We start from the raw sequence: 17,155 nt of genomic DNA, 5'->3' as shown, positions 1-17,155 counted from the left end.
GGGTGTGGTGGTGGTCACACCTTTAAGTCCCGGCACTCAGGAGGCAGAGGCAGGCAGATCTCTGGGCTTGAGGCTAGCATGGCCTATAGAGTGAGTTCCAGGACAGCTAGGGATACATAGAGAAACCCTGTCTTAGAATACCCCCTCCATCCAAAAGAGCTTAAGAAAAAGAAAAAAATATGAATATATGAATATAACTCAAAACAAATTATTTAAATAAATTAGGCATTTGAAAAGACAGATATAGTTCTCATCTATGAGTCAAAAGCTTTACGAAGCAGAAAATATTAGACCACATCTATGCTTTTTAAAAAGATGTTGGAGAATGTTGACTCTGTAAAGGACAATGTCATTAAATAGACAAGAGCCACTTGGAGGTTTAATTGTGATTAAAAACAAAACAACACAGTAGGATGAAGGATCCTGAATAGTTTATTAGATACCATCGGAAAAGTGAGAAAATCAGAAGATATCACTGAGAGAAATTCAGAAGTCAGAGTAAAAGAAAAAAGATAGAGAAGAAATATAGAGATGTTAGTGTTGAATCCAATGAAAATACAACTAGAGATACCATTATGAATTAAATGAAAGAATAACTTCTCTCTATAAAATGTAGTGATCAAACCCAAACTAACTTAAAAAAGAGAACTAGAATTTCCATTGCAAATAAATTAATGTTATTGTGAAAAATCTCTCTCTCTCTGTCTCTGTCTCTCCCACCCCCTCTCAGATGACTTGTTCCCCAAAGAATGTTTATGGAATGCAGAAAAAATATATCATTTCAATAAAGACAAAATGTGAAAAATCTGTCCTAGCCCTATACACAGTTACTGAAGATATTTAATATGGCTGAGACCTTAGCAGGCAAAAATTAGCTTTAAAGATGTAAGTAATGTAAATAACAATCATGGGTAATTAGAGTTATTAATTTGAGTATTTATAAAACCTTTTATACTATGAATTAGCCAATGATGTGTAAAATATCTAAACATGACTTATTTTCATGGACCACAAAAAGTCTTGCTGTTTTACTGTGCAAAGTTCAAATTGGTAAGCATGATTAGATAGAAGTTCTCTGTGGAACATCTGAAAGTCATGCTTAGCAGTGAACTAAAACCACTGTGGCCACCTTTCCCAATGACAAAGAATTGAAATCTGTTTATTGCACCATTTATCAGGAAATACATTGTGCTAACATGTTCATGAATGTGGAAACTTAGGCTGGGTGCTACTCAGGCTTCAATGTCTGAGTCATAAAATTCCTAGGGCTTTGCATGATGAATTGTCTTTACGGCACAATTTTTTTTATCAACATTAGAATGAACAGGAAATGTGTGTGTGCAAGGTGTGTAGAAGAGATTTAAGACAGATCATATTCATTGACTCTAAGATTCACTCAGTCACTCAGGGTATCTCCTATGAAATGGAAAGAAGGCATTGCATGTGTTATAATTAGGATATGGAATATTTCCCCCAATGGCTTATGTATTAAGGCTTGGTCCCTGATGAAAACAATACACAGAAGAAGGGTTTCTGAGAAGTGAGTGGACCACGAGGGCTCTGTGTTCATCAATGACTTAATCCATCAAAACATTTTAAATTTTGAGTAGACAATTAGTAGGTTGTGGGACTATGGAAGGTGGCCTTAGTTGAGAGAAGTAGATCAGTGGGAGGGAGGATGTCTTTGAAGGTTATTGCTTGGCCTGCTTTGGCCCTCCCTTTCCTGTCTTTTTTTTTATGTTCTGGCCATCATAAGATGAGCAGCTCTGTTCTGTTGCACCCCTTTATCCTGATGCTTTCTCTTATCATGGTCTCCAAACAATGGAGCCATTTAACCATGGACTGTATCCTCTGAACCAGGAGCCCAAACAAATCCTTCCTCCTTAAAGTTGTTTACATCAAGTATTTTATCACAGCAACTAAAGTCTGGTCAATACATTGCAATGGGGTCACCTAGAACCACCTTTCCTAAACTTTGTATTTTAAAACTCATGGGTGCTTAAGGTCCTTATGCAAAAGATATTATTTTTGCAAATATACTTTAATAATCTTTAGATTTTTAGAAATATAAATTTTAAAATGATTTTTGCTTGACAGTTGAACTCAAAAATGCAAAATCATTTATACAGATGGCTGACTCTTCATGATATATTAATTTTTATTCCTTAGTGATAATGTAATATAATGAGGGATCATTCCATTGATGCTATCTTAGATCCTGTGAAATATAATAATAAAGAATACCATGTAGGCTGGAGAGATGGCTTAGTGGTTAAAAGCACTGACAGGTCTTCCAACAGACCCTGGTTTAATTCCTAGCATCCACATGGCAGCTCACAGCTGTCTGTAAGTCCAGTTCTAGGGGATCTGACACCCCCACATAGACATACAGGAAGGTGAGACACCAATGCAACAAAATAAATAAATAAAAAAGAATACCTTAAATTAAAATCATCACAATTTTAAATTCCATGAAACATGTTATATCTATATAAATTTTACTGACACAAGATTGTTAGTAATTATTATTAAGAAACAGAAGAAGACCTGAAATAACCTTAAAATTTATCCTAAGACTTTTGGAAAAGTTTTTAGGAATAAGTTGCAAGAAACTGATTTTCATAAGTAGCAATTTTTATGTGAAACTTAAGTGTAAAATCCAATAACAATTTTTAAAAATCATATACATATTTATGGGTGCTTGTCATACTTCCAGCTGTTAACTTCATTCCAGCCTGGCTGGAGTGATTTGAGAAAAGTGTTGGCATACAAAAGAGTTCCAAAATAGCCCAGAATGGAGTATAACAAAAGTTTATTTGTTTGGGTATAAATTCATAGAAGGGTAGCATTCCACAATCTTCTACATGCGCTGGGAACTGAAACCAAATCCAGCAGCCAAAAATACCTGTGCATGCTTTTCATCTGTATTTATAGTACATGAGACCATGCCCAAAGTGGGCCGGCATCTTAAAGGCTATTGCTTGAAGGCGTTCCCACAGCATCTCCCCCTTTTGTTTAAATAAGAGAGTTCTAAGCCTAATATGTAACTATATACAATGAAAACCAATATACATAATAATTAGAATTACAGCTAGCATGAACAACATCAAACAAGAAACATGCTAAATGTTTCAATAGTTGTCCTAATCTAAGGAGTCTAAGTCTTATATTAAAAATGGCTTGGCTAAGTCATGAGAGGAGAGTAAATATGACTATCTAGTCTTCAATCCCATCAAATACATGAGAAGGAAAATAATATTCTGAACAGGAAATACAATCAAGCAACTTTCAAAAAGTGCAAGAAATGACAGAGATAACCAGCTCCCTGTGCAATCACTCAAAGTCTCATTTGCAATGTTGGGGCAAACAACTTTGGCTAAGGCTTAGAGTATCCAACCGACCATTTTCCGAGGCAGGAAAATTTGAAAAACCATCTTATCCTGTCTTGGCAAGGTTTGGAAGTTTTTTTGCTTGTATCTTGCTTGTCTATCCTGGATATCATTCATTTTGTCAGTGGTCAAGGTAGGGGTAGTTCTTTGTCCAAAGGCCAGTTCTGTCAAGAAGAAAACAAGCTCCAAGTGGATTGTCTTTGGTGCCCAACATTCTCTCAGGAATAGATCAGTGCTGCAAGGAGCAATTGTGTCCCACATTAACAGAATCCTATTATTTAAATGCCAAGTCTACAGTTCTTTGAAGTGTTTGAAGATTACCTGTCTATTCAGAATAAAATCTCTATGCATCTAAAGAACCCGATTAATCTAACTATAAGTATGACAAACATGGATGACTATTGACCTACAATTCTTAATACCTATATAACTTAAAGACTAAGACTTTATATTAGAATATTAAACAATCTTGAGACAACTGTGTAGGAAATGAGGACAATGACCTCAAAATGTAAGCAATATATAACTATATTGATCAGAAGTAGAAATGTATAGTGCAATATGATAAATATATCCTAAAATTGCATCAACATACAAAATACTTTAAGCAGAGGTAGAAACATGCATATATACAATGTGACAAAATAACTGCATAGGTGCACAAATATTGTAAACAGAAAAAGGAGCATATTCAATATAACAAATATAATTTGAGTTTATATCAAGATACAAAAATCTATACAAATGTAAATTGTCCTAAAATAATAGCTTACAAGTAATCTTATTATTAATATTAGTGTGAGTAAACTCACACTAATTTACCAATTATTCCATCCCATCTATTCACCCTGTCCCCATTTTTCAAGCGAGATACCTGAGCCTACTTTATTTCTACCCACAACCCTATACCAGTTGTAACCAACACTTAATAATATCCCTAGCCCTGAGGACAAACTTTGTTTGGAGAGGGGACATTATTTTCTAGAATTATTTCCAACTGTCATGAGGCAATGTTATTTCTATGGGCTCCTGTAAAAAAATAAATGATTATTAAGTTTCAAGATTACTGTCTGGTATAATTTTAGGTAGTCTCTGAGTAGTTGCTAGGGTTTTTCTGAAGTTCTTATTTAAAGTTCTGTTCCAAACATTGTAAGAAGGTACACCATCTCAGCTAGCAAAGATAGAATCATCTTGAACAGTTTGTAACCCAAAACCAATCTTAAAGTGGTGCTATCAGCATAATGACATCATATCAACCAGGTAGAATCATTGTTGTGGGGCCCCACCTTCTTCCTGGAAACTTCAAAGATTACCACAGGAAAATTTATTGTTCATTGTGGAAAACCTAAACATTATTCATACAGACATATATACAGCAAAAGGTACCATAGAGACAAAAATAGGTATGGGGAGAAGCAAAACTTTTTGAAAGCAGGGTTTTGATAATAGTAGTCCCTAAATTTTATCTTACTTCTGCTCTATACCAGGTAGTTGATGATATAAGACATCAATTCAATATATATATATATATAATTCAATATAAAAAACATTTAATTTTTATTCTAACAACATGTTTGGATTTAGAAAAGGACAGTCACAGTTCAACCCCAAGCCAGCTTTGATTTTTAATAAATGGCAACTAGTATTATATGTATGTCAATAATATCTTGCCCTGCAGAGAATATTGGTATCATACATCAGATTTTTCTTTGCTTGGTGATTCTTTCTGGATAGCTCTTTTTTTTTCTTTAAGCATCTAGATGTCCAAGGTCTCTTTACTTGTCAGAGATGGGTATTTTCCTGCAAAAACAAGAACAGAACTCTGCCCTAATCCTTATGAGGTTTACTTGCAACCTATAGAATTGTCACCTCTGTGAATGAGCTGTCATTTCTCTTCATCAAGAGATTTCTCCTTTTCAAACCAAATCTATATAACTTTTGATGATATCCATAACTTTCCTTCTCCTGTGGAAACAAGAGTGAAACCCCTTTCCCAACATAGCACATCTTTCGCTTTCCATTCTGAGGTCAACACATCCTTGAAATACACTGGATGATTTAATTCAAAAGTTTTTTTTTCTATTATCCACTTTCTCTACTGCCATTGTTCCTTTCTCATTGACATTAAGAAAATTCCAGATTAATAAAGCATTATACACTATATTTCTGGGGGCATTTTTCATCCCTTTCTGTGTGTTTAACATAACCTTTATGATTCAATTTGATATTTTTATAACTGCCTGACTTGTAGGATTGTGTAATATACCTGCAATATGCTTTATATTATAATAAACAAAAACTGTTTTATTTTATTAGAGACATATGCTGGACCATTACCTGTATTTATTTGTGCAGGTATACCCACAACAGCCATAACTTCTAGTAAATATGTGATTTCTGAACTCAAAGCATTTGCCCATTGAAACTTGAATAGGTATCAATGGTGTGGTGTACATGTTTTAATTTTCCAAATTCATCTGCCAGATTTCATTTCTTTGAGTAAGTATCCTTTGGGTTACTTCCTGTAGGTACTGGTGTTTGGTTATATAAAGAACAAGTAGGATACTTTATAATCTCCTTATTTTGTTGCCATGTAGTAGAAAACTCAATTTTATTTTATTTTTTATTTTTATTTTATTTTTTATTGTTTATTTATTTATTAAAGATTTCTGCCTTCTCTCCGCCACCACCTCCCATTTCCCTCCCTCTCCCTCATCAAGTCCCCCTCCCTCATCATCCCTAAGAGTAATCTGGGTTCCCTGCCCTGTGGGAACCTTTGCTATTGACAAGATGCTTTTTAAAATTTTTTTAATTGAGCTCTACATTTTTCACTGCTCTCTTCCCCATCTCTCTTCTCCCCTTCAACCTTCCCCCAAGATCTCAATGCTACCAATTTACTCAAGAGATTTTGTCTTTTTCTACTTCCCATGAAGGTTAGAACTATATAAGTCTCTCCTAGTGTCCTCATTGTCTAAGTTCTCTAGGATTGTGGTTTGTAGTCTGGTTTTCTTTGCTTTATGTTTAAAAACCACCTATGAGTGAGTACATGTGATAATTGTCTTCCTGTGTCTGTGTTACCTCACTCAAAATAATGTTTTCTAGCTCCATCCATTTTCCTGCAAAATTCAAGATGTCATTACTTTTTTCTGCTATGTAGTACTCCATTGTGTAAATGTACCACATTTTCCTTATCCATTCTTTGGTCAAGGAGCATTTAGGTTGTTTCCAGGTTCTGGCTGTAACAAACAATGCTACTATGAACATAGTTGAGCACATGTCCTTGTGGCATGATTGAGCATCTTTTGGATATATACCCAAAAGTGGTATCGCTGGGTCTTGAGGAAGGTTGTTTTCTAATTTTCTGAGAAATCGCCACACTGATATCCAAAGGGGTTGTACCAGCTTGCATTCCCACAAGCAATGCATAAGTGTTCTATTTTCTCCACAACCTCTCTATCATAAGTTGACATCAATGTTTTTTTTATCTTGGCCATTCTTACAGGTGTAAGATGGAATCTCAGAGTTGTTTTGATTTGCATTTCTCTGATGACTAAAGATGTTGAATTTTGATATCTCTTCATGCCTTTGGAAATTATTTTGCCTACTTAAGCTTCAGTATTACAGTCAAATGACTCAACATTGGCTGTGTGCAGGATTCATTCATCAATTGGTGCTGATCTTACCTTTAAAGGCCCAATTTTTTGCATTCTAAATTAGCATTTTTGAAAGCCAGAGATTCAATAAGTACTCATCTAGTTAGGGACAATATGTGTTCATTGTAAATAACTTGATTCTGTAGATTAGTATAACAACTATCACCAAGAATTTAATCTTGGGAAACCTCAAATCCTTCGACTCTACCTTGGAGTTCTATAACTTTAGCCTCCTCTCTCCAATAGAACTTCCACTGTGACTGTGACCCATCTTCTAAAACTGCTGAGAATAATTGGAGTCAATCATGTGGAATAACCCTATTGCTTGAAGCCCAGTCTTTACCATGTCCCATTCAAATGGTGAATATATACCATAAGATACTACTGCTTGCTTGATTAATTTCTTTTAGATCTTTCTTATCTATAGGTTTCCATTTACATTCTGTGAAACCATTTGGCTATTGAGTATTTGCTGGCTTTTCAGAGTTAATAGTAGGATAAGTAGCTAAAACTCTTCATAAGTCATCTCTGACTCTGAGAGGTATTAGCAATGCTAAATCTTTTGCCTATACCTCCTCTCCTTGCTTATCAGTTCTGATAAGTTCCTCAGTTGATTCAAATCTTTTTATTACTGTCTTTTGTAAAACCTGAATCTCTTGACCTGTGATTATTTCTAATGATTTTATCAAATCAATTAATTTCTGGTTCTCATTCTGCATATATGATTCCAATGTTTCAAAATTTTCCATTAATGATATCTTCTCATCTTTAGATATTATTTGAATGGTGTGTAGATTGCCTTCCTGGGGGGATGTTCAATTTGCTATCTTATAGTAACTTCTTAAAAGATTTTTATTGTCAATTTCAGCAATATGAATCCTTTCAGATAATCTCTTAGTACCATTTTTAAGTTTCATAACCCATTGACATGGATTAAATTTTGCCTGTCAAATTAAGGTTATCATTTTCAATAATATGAATCCTTTCAGTTAAAAAACTATCATTTCTAAAAGTTTCTCATTCTTGACTCTATTATCAAACCATTTCTTTAAGGATATAATATGAAGAACAAAGATAATAGCTGCCATAACCACAAAATATATGTACAAGGTGGGTCAAACAGCTCTTGCAGAATTCTATCCATAGTAGAAACAAAAAGGTTGTTAAATTCCTAGATGGTGATATTGTCTGCAATTATCTTGGGGTTGGTTTACAATTTTCAAATTTATTTATTTATTAATCAAATTAACTTACCTTTGCTGGGAATTTTACCTGGTTAGTCACTGCCACATGGTGATACACAGGTTAATAGAAATGGGTTAAATCAAGATGGGAGAGTTAGCCAATAAGAGGCTAGAGATAATGGGCCAAGCAGTGTTTCAATCACTACAATTTATGTGTGGTTATTTTGGGGTTAAGCTAGCCAGGTGGCTGGGAAGAACAAGTGGGCTGTCTCCCTACAATAGTTGGTCAGCAAGTTGGTCACAGTTGCTGCAGTAAGGCAGGTCCTAGATCAGTACCTGATTTACCTGGGACTTAGACTTTATTAACAAATTTAGTTAATTACACAAGAGCAGCATACCTGCTTATGGAGAAAGTTTGAGTAACTCAGCTACTTAGTAGGGAGGACCAAGCCAGGTGGGAGCTGCCGGCTGGAAATTGCCAAATCACCATGGTGGGCCAGTCAAGCCAAATTGTGCACAACTGCATGCCAGAGGGTAGTTCAGCTGAGCAGGGGTGGGAGAAGGTTGCAGGTGGAGGTATGGGCAGGGCCTGGCAATGGTGTGGACTTAGGTCACATTGGACATCAATTTGTTGGCATACAAAAGAGTTCCACAATAGCCGGAAATGGAGTATAACAAAAGTTTATTTATTTGGAGATAAACTCACAGAAAGGATAGTGAGTTTATCTGTGTGTGCTGGGAACTGGAACCAAATCCAACAGTCAAGAGACCTCACACATGTTTTTTGTCTGCATTTATAGCACATGAGACTGTCCCAAAGTGGGCTGGTATTGTAAAGGCTGAAGGAGTTCCCACAGCAGAAAGGGAAGCACAGTTGAACTGTCTATAACAGATTGCTTCATTGCATTTCTGTGGGGGTAGTTTCTTTTTCTTCTTTTCCTTGTCTTTTCATTTGGCTTTGCTTCAGTTTCTTTTTTTTTTTTTGTATGCTAAACTGATCACTTTGAAGTAACCTATTTTTTGACATAACGAAATAATATTTAATAAGAAAACAAAAACCCTCCCATTGAAATTGGATGAAGAAAACCAACAGAAGACACAAGAATCAGAGACACACTCATTTATGCCTTTAGGAATTTATAAAAATACTAAACTGAAGTTGTGATATGTATGTAGAGGACCTAGTGCAGACCCTGAAGGTCTTGTGCTTGATGCTTCTGCCTCCATGAGTTCTTATGACCTTTGCTTGATTCAGAGGGCCTAGTTCTGTTGTCCTCCGTCCCATCTGTCTCTTATACTCATTCTGCCTCCTCTTCTGTGGGGATCCCTGAGCTCTGAGGGGAGGGATTTGATGGAGACTCTGAGCTGTGTGTCCCAAGGTTTCTCTCTCGGAGTAGTCTGGCTGTAGGTCTCTGTATTCCCATTTGCTGCAGGAGGAAGCTTCTCTGATGCTTGCCAAGTAATCCAACAATCTATGAGTATAACATAATATCATCAGAAGTAATTTTATTTTTATTTATTTTTTTTTTAAATTAGAAGTATTTTGTTTTACCTAGCTCTGGGCTATCTCGTCTCTGGTTCTTGGTTACCCAAGCAGTATAGAATATGGGTTCCATCTCATAGAGTGGGTCTTGTGTCAAATTAGACACTGGAGAGGGTGAGCAGGTGCCTACATAGAACTTTTGCCCCTATGTCTTTGGTACGGGAATATACTATGGAGGTTACCAAAAGAGAAACATAACCACCAACCCAGCCACAAAACCTTTACCTACATTCTGTTCTGCCAGAAAATTATGCTAGAACAATGGTGGCAAAAAGTTTATGGGAGTAACCAACCAGTGTGGGGCATTTTCTTAGTTGCTAATAGATGTAGTAGGGCCCAGCCCCCTGTCGGTGGTTCCATCTCTAGAGAGGTGGGCTTAGTCTTTATCAGAAGGAAACTGAAAGTGATCCTGGTAGAAAACCAGCAAGAAGCCTTCCTACACAGTATCTGCTTCAGTTCCTGCCCTTAGGTTCCTGTGCTGAGTTTCTGACTTGATGTCCCTTAGTGATGGACTCCAATTTATAAGCCAAATAATTTCTTTCTTTCAAGTTGCTTTGGTTAGTGTTTTATCATAGCAATATAGAAGCAAACTGACCAGGTACAAGTCTGGTACAATGTGTTGTTTTGGTATATCCCTATAATATATAATGATCAAATCAGTGTGATCACTATTTCCATCACCTCAAACACTCAAAATCATCTTTCTAAGTGTTTGGAAATACATGATACAAGCATTACTTACTTGACTGTGTAACAGACCCAGTTCCTCCTATCTAATTATAGCTTTGTAACTCCTAAACCAGCTTTCTTTTTATTTTCTCTGATCTCCAGCCCTCTCATTCTCTGGTAATGACCAATCTACTCTTCATGAGTACAGTGGTGGTGCTTACACATTTGAGGGAAATCAAATAGCATTTAATTTCTTGTGCTAAATTATTTTATTTGGCATCATATCTTCCAGGTTTATCTGTGTTGTAATAGAATTTCTTTTTCCACAATTACTGAATACCACTGTATTGTTTGTACTCTTTAAAAACGTATCATATCACCTTCTCAGGCAGAATTTTTAAAAAGTGACTAAATAAACCTTCTTTAAGTCTGACCACAGACACATTGAGTGACATATGCTTTGCAAACAAAATAGATCAAAGACAATAAAACATACCCTGAAGAGATTGTATCAATAACCCACTCCCTGGATCTTCTGTGGTCGTTTGGTTGTTCATCTTTTTGTTATTGTTTTTCTGAGGTTAATCCTCCATTATTTAGATTTCCTCTTAACTCTGAGCTAGGTAATTCTAATTCTTAAATAGTGCTTGTTTTCTTAGTCCATAATGGACTTGCATGTTTATTCCTTCCCTCTTTGTCTGTCCACAGATTTAACTGTCCCACCCAAATAGTTTTGTACCACTTTTTATATCAAAGGTCATTGATAGCAAGTGTTAGAGCTTCATGAAAATTTAAGGGAAAGGGAAGTATTGATTCATGGAGTTTAGGTGTCCATAAATTTAAATCGGATGAAGAAGCAGCTGGCGATGTGCCTCATCTAACATGCTCTGGGTTCAACCTTCAGCACCACCACAAAGAGAAAAAAATAAGAACACAATGCAAAACAATTTGGGCAAGGATGCAGCTGGAGATGTGACTCTGTGATGAGTCATATGGATAAACATGTGTGAGGTTCAAGGGTCAGTCTCCAGCACCATAGCAAAACCAAACAGTGCAGCAAAACAAGCCATCAGACTAAAGTGGGTTAACATATAGCTGGGCCTCTCGTGCACCTGGAGGCAAATACAGCTAGATTTTGCTCTCTGCCTCTTCTCTCTGCTCATCCCCATGTGTGCTAAACTTTTTTGCAGGGAACATGGCCATAAGAAACTGTGAGATTTCATGAATTATACATTTTTCTCAGACAGGACTCAGGGATGGACGTCTCTGGGTCTGGAATGAGTCATTAAATATGGCAAGGGGCAGGACCTTAGCAAACATCTTGGTGGTATGTAAGGACAAACAGCGACCATTAGGTAAGATGTGCTGGGACAGGAAAATAGAAGTGGAACAAAAGAAAGAAAGAAAAAGAAACAAACATGCATTCCAATCCAGCAATCCTTGCTATGTCTCTCCCATATGCTCCTCTCAAGAGTTTATGACCTCCTCCAAGCTTGCAACATTTTCCTTCTGCCTTTACAGCCTATTTACATTTATAAAATGCAACCCCAAAGTTACATTTTATAAGACAAGCTTCTCTTTTGATTATGAGTCCAATTTTAGATCTGACGTCTAATATGAATTCTAGTTCTCATTACCAAAATTCTGCCAGTGATCTGTTGTCAGCTCCATTGCACTAAGTCTTAAGTTGACCTACCATTTCCTTAAAGCTGGAACCAGCTCCTTCCCTCAACTTCTTTGTTTCTTTCCAGTGATTGCATCAGAGCACCACTCCACTCTGAATCAGCCTCGATTCTTCCGTCTCTACTGACCACTGATCCAGACGCTAGGTGATGATGTGTTTCCAAAGCGTCCTTCGACCTATTCCAGCTTCTCTATTTCCACCACCACATCCTGAAACAAGTCTCTTCTGATTATGATTTGGGTGCAAATTACCCAAACACTTTGCCCTTCCTCTTTCAAAATGATCCTATAAAACATTGTCATCTGAGCTTTATAAAATCATTGTTATGATCATGTCACCTTCTTATTTTAGGTTCTGTGATAACCAGGAACATGGAGGTCTCAGTTAAAACTTGGCTCAGCTCCTTTCTCTAAGCCTTTATTCATATCATTTACTTAAATTCTGATTCAAACCATGGTCACACCTATTGTTTATGACAATACTTGGATCCCTGATTAAATGCACCTTATCACTATTTTTATTGTTGTCTATATACATGAATATATTTTTCAAGTAATGCAAGTTTGATTATTCTCTGTGCTTACTGAGAGTCAAAAAGAAGATCCTCAGCCCACTCAGGTGCAATTCTGCTGCTGGTCTACATCACTCCTTCCTTTAGGTTTCTCTTACAAATGCCTGATGATATAAAACTTAAGGTGGGAACTTGCTGAGAAGTTTTCTCTTAAGAATCCTTTAAAGAGCTGGGTGGTGGCAGAACATGCCTTTAATTTCAGCGGTCAGGAGGAAGAGGCAGGCAGATCTCTATAATTTGAGGCCAGCTTGGTCTACGGAGTGAGTTCCAGGACAGGCTCCAAAGCTACACAGAGAAACCCTGTCTTGAAACAATACAAAACAAAACAAACAAACAAACAAAACCAACAACAACTAAAAAGAGGCCTAGGAAAAGCAAGTTTGATGGCCAAGAGCCACTGTGATTGATGGGTCAAAGGAGGTGAGGGCAGTGGAGTCATCTTTACAAATGGGGTCCTTGGAAAACCCAGTTCCGATCCTTTACTGAATTGATGAGCAATATGAGACCAGGGGTATAAGAGCTTGTTCTTGAGAGGATGACCTAGACTCGTAGGGTGAGAAAATCATCAGAAAAAGAAATCTTTGAGGTTGGTTCAACCCAAACATTAAGCACATTTGAACTGAATTGGCTAACATATGTATCAAATTTAGACTTCCTTTTCAGATCTGGGTTAAATATCACAGTCCTATTGACTCTCCTGAAATAGTCGGGAAGACATAAAATAAAGAAAATGCACAAATGACTTACATTAGCTTCTCTTTTACCTTTTGTCCCAGCGATGTAACTTGTGGGATGAAGTAATGAGTTTAGAAAGTGTGAGAGGGAAGAAGCCTTGCTTCTTGGAGCCTTACACATGTAGGCAGAGACTTCTGCAGAAGGAAAATTGGGAGCTGTGTCTGGTACAGCCCTTTCCCTGGTGGAAGAGTGGCCACAGTCTTGGATAAAGTACCTGGAGTGGTACAGAGTTCTGATATATAAACCTTTTCTGAGAGGGGATCCTGGTGTTTTATTCTGTCACTTTCCCTTAAGGCTTGAAGAAGAATCCATTATTTTGATTCACCCTGTATTTGTTGGATCATTATGTAATGTTTGAGTTGATTTTCTTATGTTATAGGTAATCAAAAATATGTTTCTCTTGCATACAGATTCAGGGAGTTTATATGAAGCAAAATGGTATATATTAATTTCCTTTCTCAAATGAAAAATGCTAAGCGAAGGGCTTAGATATATATTTCAGAAATAAAATGTTTCCACAGTCCAACTGAGGTCCTAAGCTTGATCATCAGTCCTTTAATGACTCAGGTTGTAGAACCAAGAAGGTTATCAAATTCTCATTAGAATCTGTACAAAGAAACTCACATCCACACACATCATGGCCAGATTTCTGAAAACTAAATATTTTAAAGACAGCTATAAAAAACTGTCATAAGTAGGAATACAGAAAATTATGAATATCTTTTTAAAATTTATTTATTTATTAAAGATTTCTGTCTCTTCCCCTCCACCGCCTCCCATTTCCCTCCCCCTCCCCCAATCAAGTCCCCCTCCCTCGTTAGCCCTAAGAGCAATCAGGGTTCCCTGCCCTATGGGAAGTCCAAGGACCACCCACCTCCATCCAGGTCTAGTAAGGTGAGCATCCAAACTGCCTAGGCTCCTACAAAGCCAGTACATGCAGTAGGATCGAAAACCCATTGCCATTGTTCTTGAGTTCTCAGTAGTTCTCATTGTCCGCTATGTTCAGCGAGTCCGGTTTTATCCCATGCTTTTTCAGACCCACTCCAGCTGGCCTTGGTGAGTTCCCCATTGTCTCAATGTGTGGGTGCACCCCTCGCGGTCCTGAGTTTCTTGCTCGTGCTCTCTCTCCTTCTGCTCCTGATTTGGACCTTGGGGTTGCATTCCGGTGCTCCAATGTGGGACTTTGTATCTGTCTCCTTTAATTGCCTGATGAAGGTTAATAACCAGGAGGATAACTATATGTTTTTCTTTGGGTTCACCTTCTTATTTAGCTTCTCTAGGATCACAAATTATAGGCTCAATGTCCTTTATTTATGGCTAGAAACCAAATATGAGTGAGTACATCCCATGTTCCTCTTTTTGGGTGTGGCTCACCTCACTCAGGATAGTGTTTTCTATTTCCACCCATTTGCATGCAAAATTCAAGAAGTCATTGTTTTTTACCGCTGAGTAGTACTCTAATATGTATATATTCCATACTTTCTTCATCCATTCTTCCATTGAAGGGCATCTCGGTTGTTTCCAGGTTCTGGCTATTACAAACAATGCTGCTATGAACATAGTTGAGCATATACTTTTGTTGTATGATAGGGCATCTCTTGGGTATATTCCCAAGAGTGGTATTGCTAGGTCCAGGGGTAGGTTGACCCCGAATTTCCTGAGAAACCGCCACACTGCTTTCCAAAGTGGTTGCACAAGTTTGCATTCCTACCAGCAATGGATGAGTGTACCCCTTTCTCCACAACCTCTCCAGCAAAGGCTATCATTGGTGTTTTTGATTTTAGCCATTCTGACAGGTGTAAAATGGTATCTTAAAGTTGCCTTGATTTGCATTTCCCTGATCGCTAAGGAAGTTGAGCATGACCTTAAGTGTATTTTGGCCATTTGAACTTCTTCTGTTGAGAATTCTCTGTTCAGCTCAGTGCCCCATTTTATAACTGGATTGATTAGTTTTTTACAGTCTAGTTTCCTGAGTTCTTTATATATTTTGGAGATCAGACCTTTGTCAGTTGCGGGGTTGGTGAAGATCTTCTCCCAGTCAGTGGGTTGCCGTTTTGTCTTAGTGACAGTGTCCTTTGCTTTACAGAAGCTTCTCAGTCTTAGGAGGTCCCTGATATAGATATAAATAATTTGCATTGGTATGGATTTTAAGGTCAATTTTGTTATATGCATATGTGTTTCTGATCCTGATTAAGGTATTGTGATTGTGTAGTTCATTTAAAAATGTAATGTATAATTAGGAAATATAGGTTGTTAATGGATAATCATAAATAATAGTTAAGCTTGTAGTCATGTTAGTTAGATTTTCTGGATATATAGAGATATATTTCAATTAGGCATTCTTCATATCTTTCAAAGAATACAGAACATGGCATTTAATGTTTTAATAACTTAGGGCTTTTCATGACAACGAAACACGTCTGCTCATGGCAGCACCAAGCTACTTCAAGAGGAAGATGGGCATCAAAGAGGCTTCTTATGGAGTTTGATAGCCATTTGGGCATGAAACTGCTCATGCCTGGACTGTTGCATAAACTGGACACAAAGAACCCGCAGAAAAAGAACTGCTGAACTTGCCTAAAGGTGAGATGGTCTTTTGGGGTTCTGATTCATAAAAGAGTCTACGAGACATTCTGCAGGACACAGCAGAAAGTGACTGAACTGTCTTTGGAATTTTCCTGCTTCATGGAAATGTCTGCTGAAAACTATGGGCCTGTAGGCTGAAGATGGATGCCCCAACGGTACAGAGGAACTTTGGGTGACTGTCCAGGCAGCAAGATGTCTCTGTCATTTCTAGAGTTTTCTTATTTCTTGTTTACTTAGGTAATATTATATCCTTCTGGAGTCTTTGATGGAGTTGAAGAATAAATAGATAGTTATAGTTTTCCTTAGTTATGATAAAAGATAAAATAGATATAAATATTGTAACTGTAATTCTTACTTGATAACTGTTTTGCTATATGTAATCTTACTATGTTAAAGTGAAAGCTTTTCTTTTTTGTTTAAACAGAAAAAGGGGAAATGATGGAGGTGGGTCTTGTATTAATCTGTTGCTTTCATTGGTTAATTAATAAAGAAACTGCCTAGGCCCATTTGATAGGCCAACCCTTAGGTGTGTGGAGTAAACAGAACAGAATGCTGGGAGAAAGAAGCTGAGTCAGGGAGTTGCCATGATTCTCCCACTCCATACAGATGCAGGTTAAGATCTTTCCTGGTAAGCCAGCTCATGGTGCTACACAGAATATTAGAAAAGGGTTAGATCAATATGTAAGAGCTAGCCAATAAGAGGCTGGAGCTAATGGGCCAAGCAGTGTTTAAAAGAATACAGTTTCCGTGTAATAATTTCGGGGCATAAGCTAGTGGTGCGGGCAGCCGGGTGGCAGAACACAGCCCTGCCGCTCCTTTTACTACAGGTCCCATTTATTCAATGATGCCCTTAATGTCTGTGTTGCTCAGGTTATTTGTAGGAAGTGGTCTCCTGTGCCCCTGTGTTGTAGAGTACTTCCCTCTTTCTCTTCTATCAGGTTCAATGTGTTCAGACTGATATTGAGGTCTTTAATCCATTTGGACTTGAGTTTTGTGCATGGTGATAGATATGGATCTATTTTCATTCTTCTACAGATTGACATCCAGTCATGCCAGCACAATTTGTTGAAGATGCTCTCTTTTTTCCATTGTATACTTTTAGCTCCTTTATCAAAAATCAGGTGTTCATAGGTAAAATACT

The sequence above is a fragment of the Chionomys nivalis genome, chromosome 1 (assembly GCF_950005125.1).
Source record: "Chionomys nivalis chromosome 1, mChiNiv1.1, whole genome shotgun sequence".
In the NCBI taxonomy this organism is placed as follows: domain Eukaryota; kingdom Metazoa; phylum Chordata; class Mammalia; order Rodentia; family Cricetidae; genus Chionomys; species Chionomys nivalis.
The sequence above is the reverse complement of the archived record's forward strand: the minus strand, read 5'-3'. Positions refer to the sequence as shown.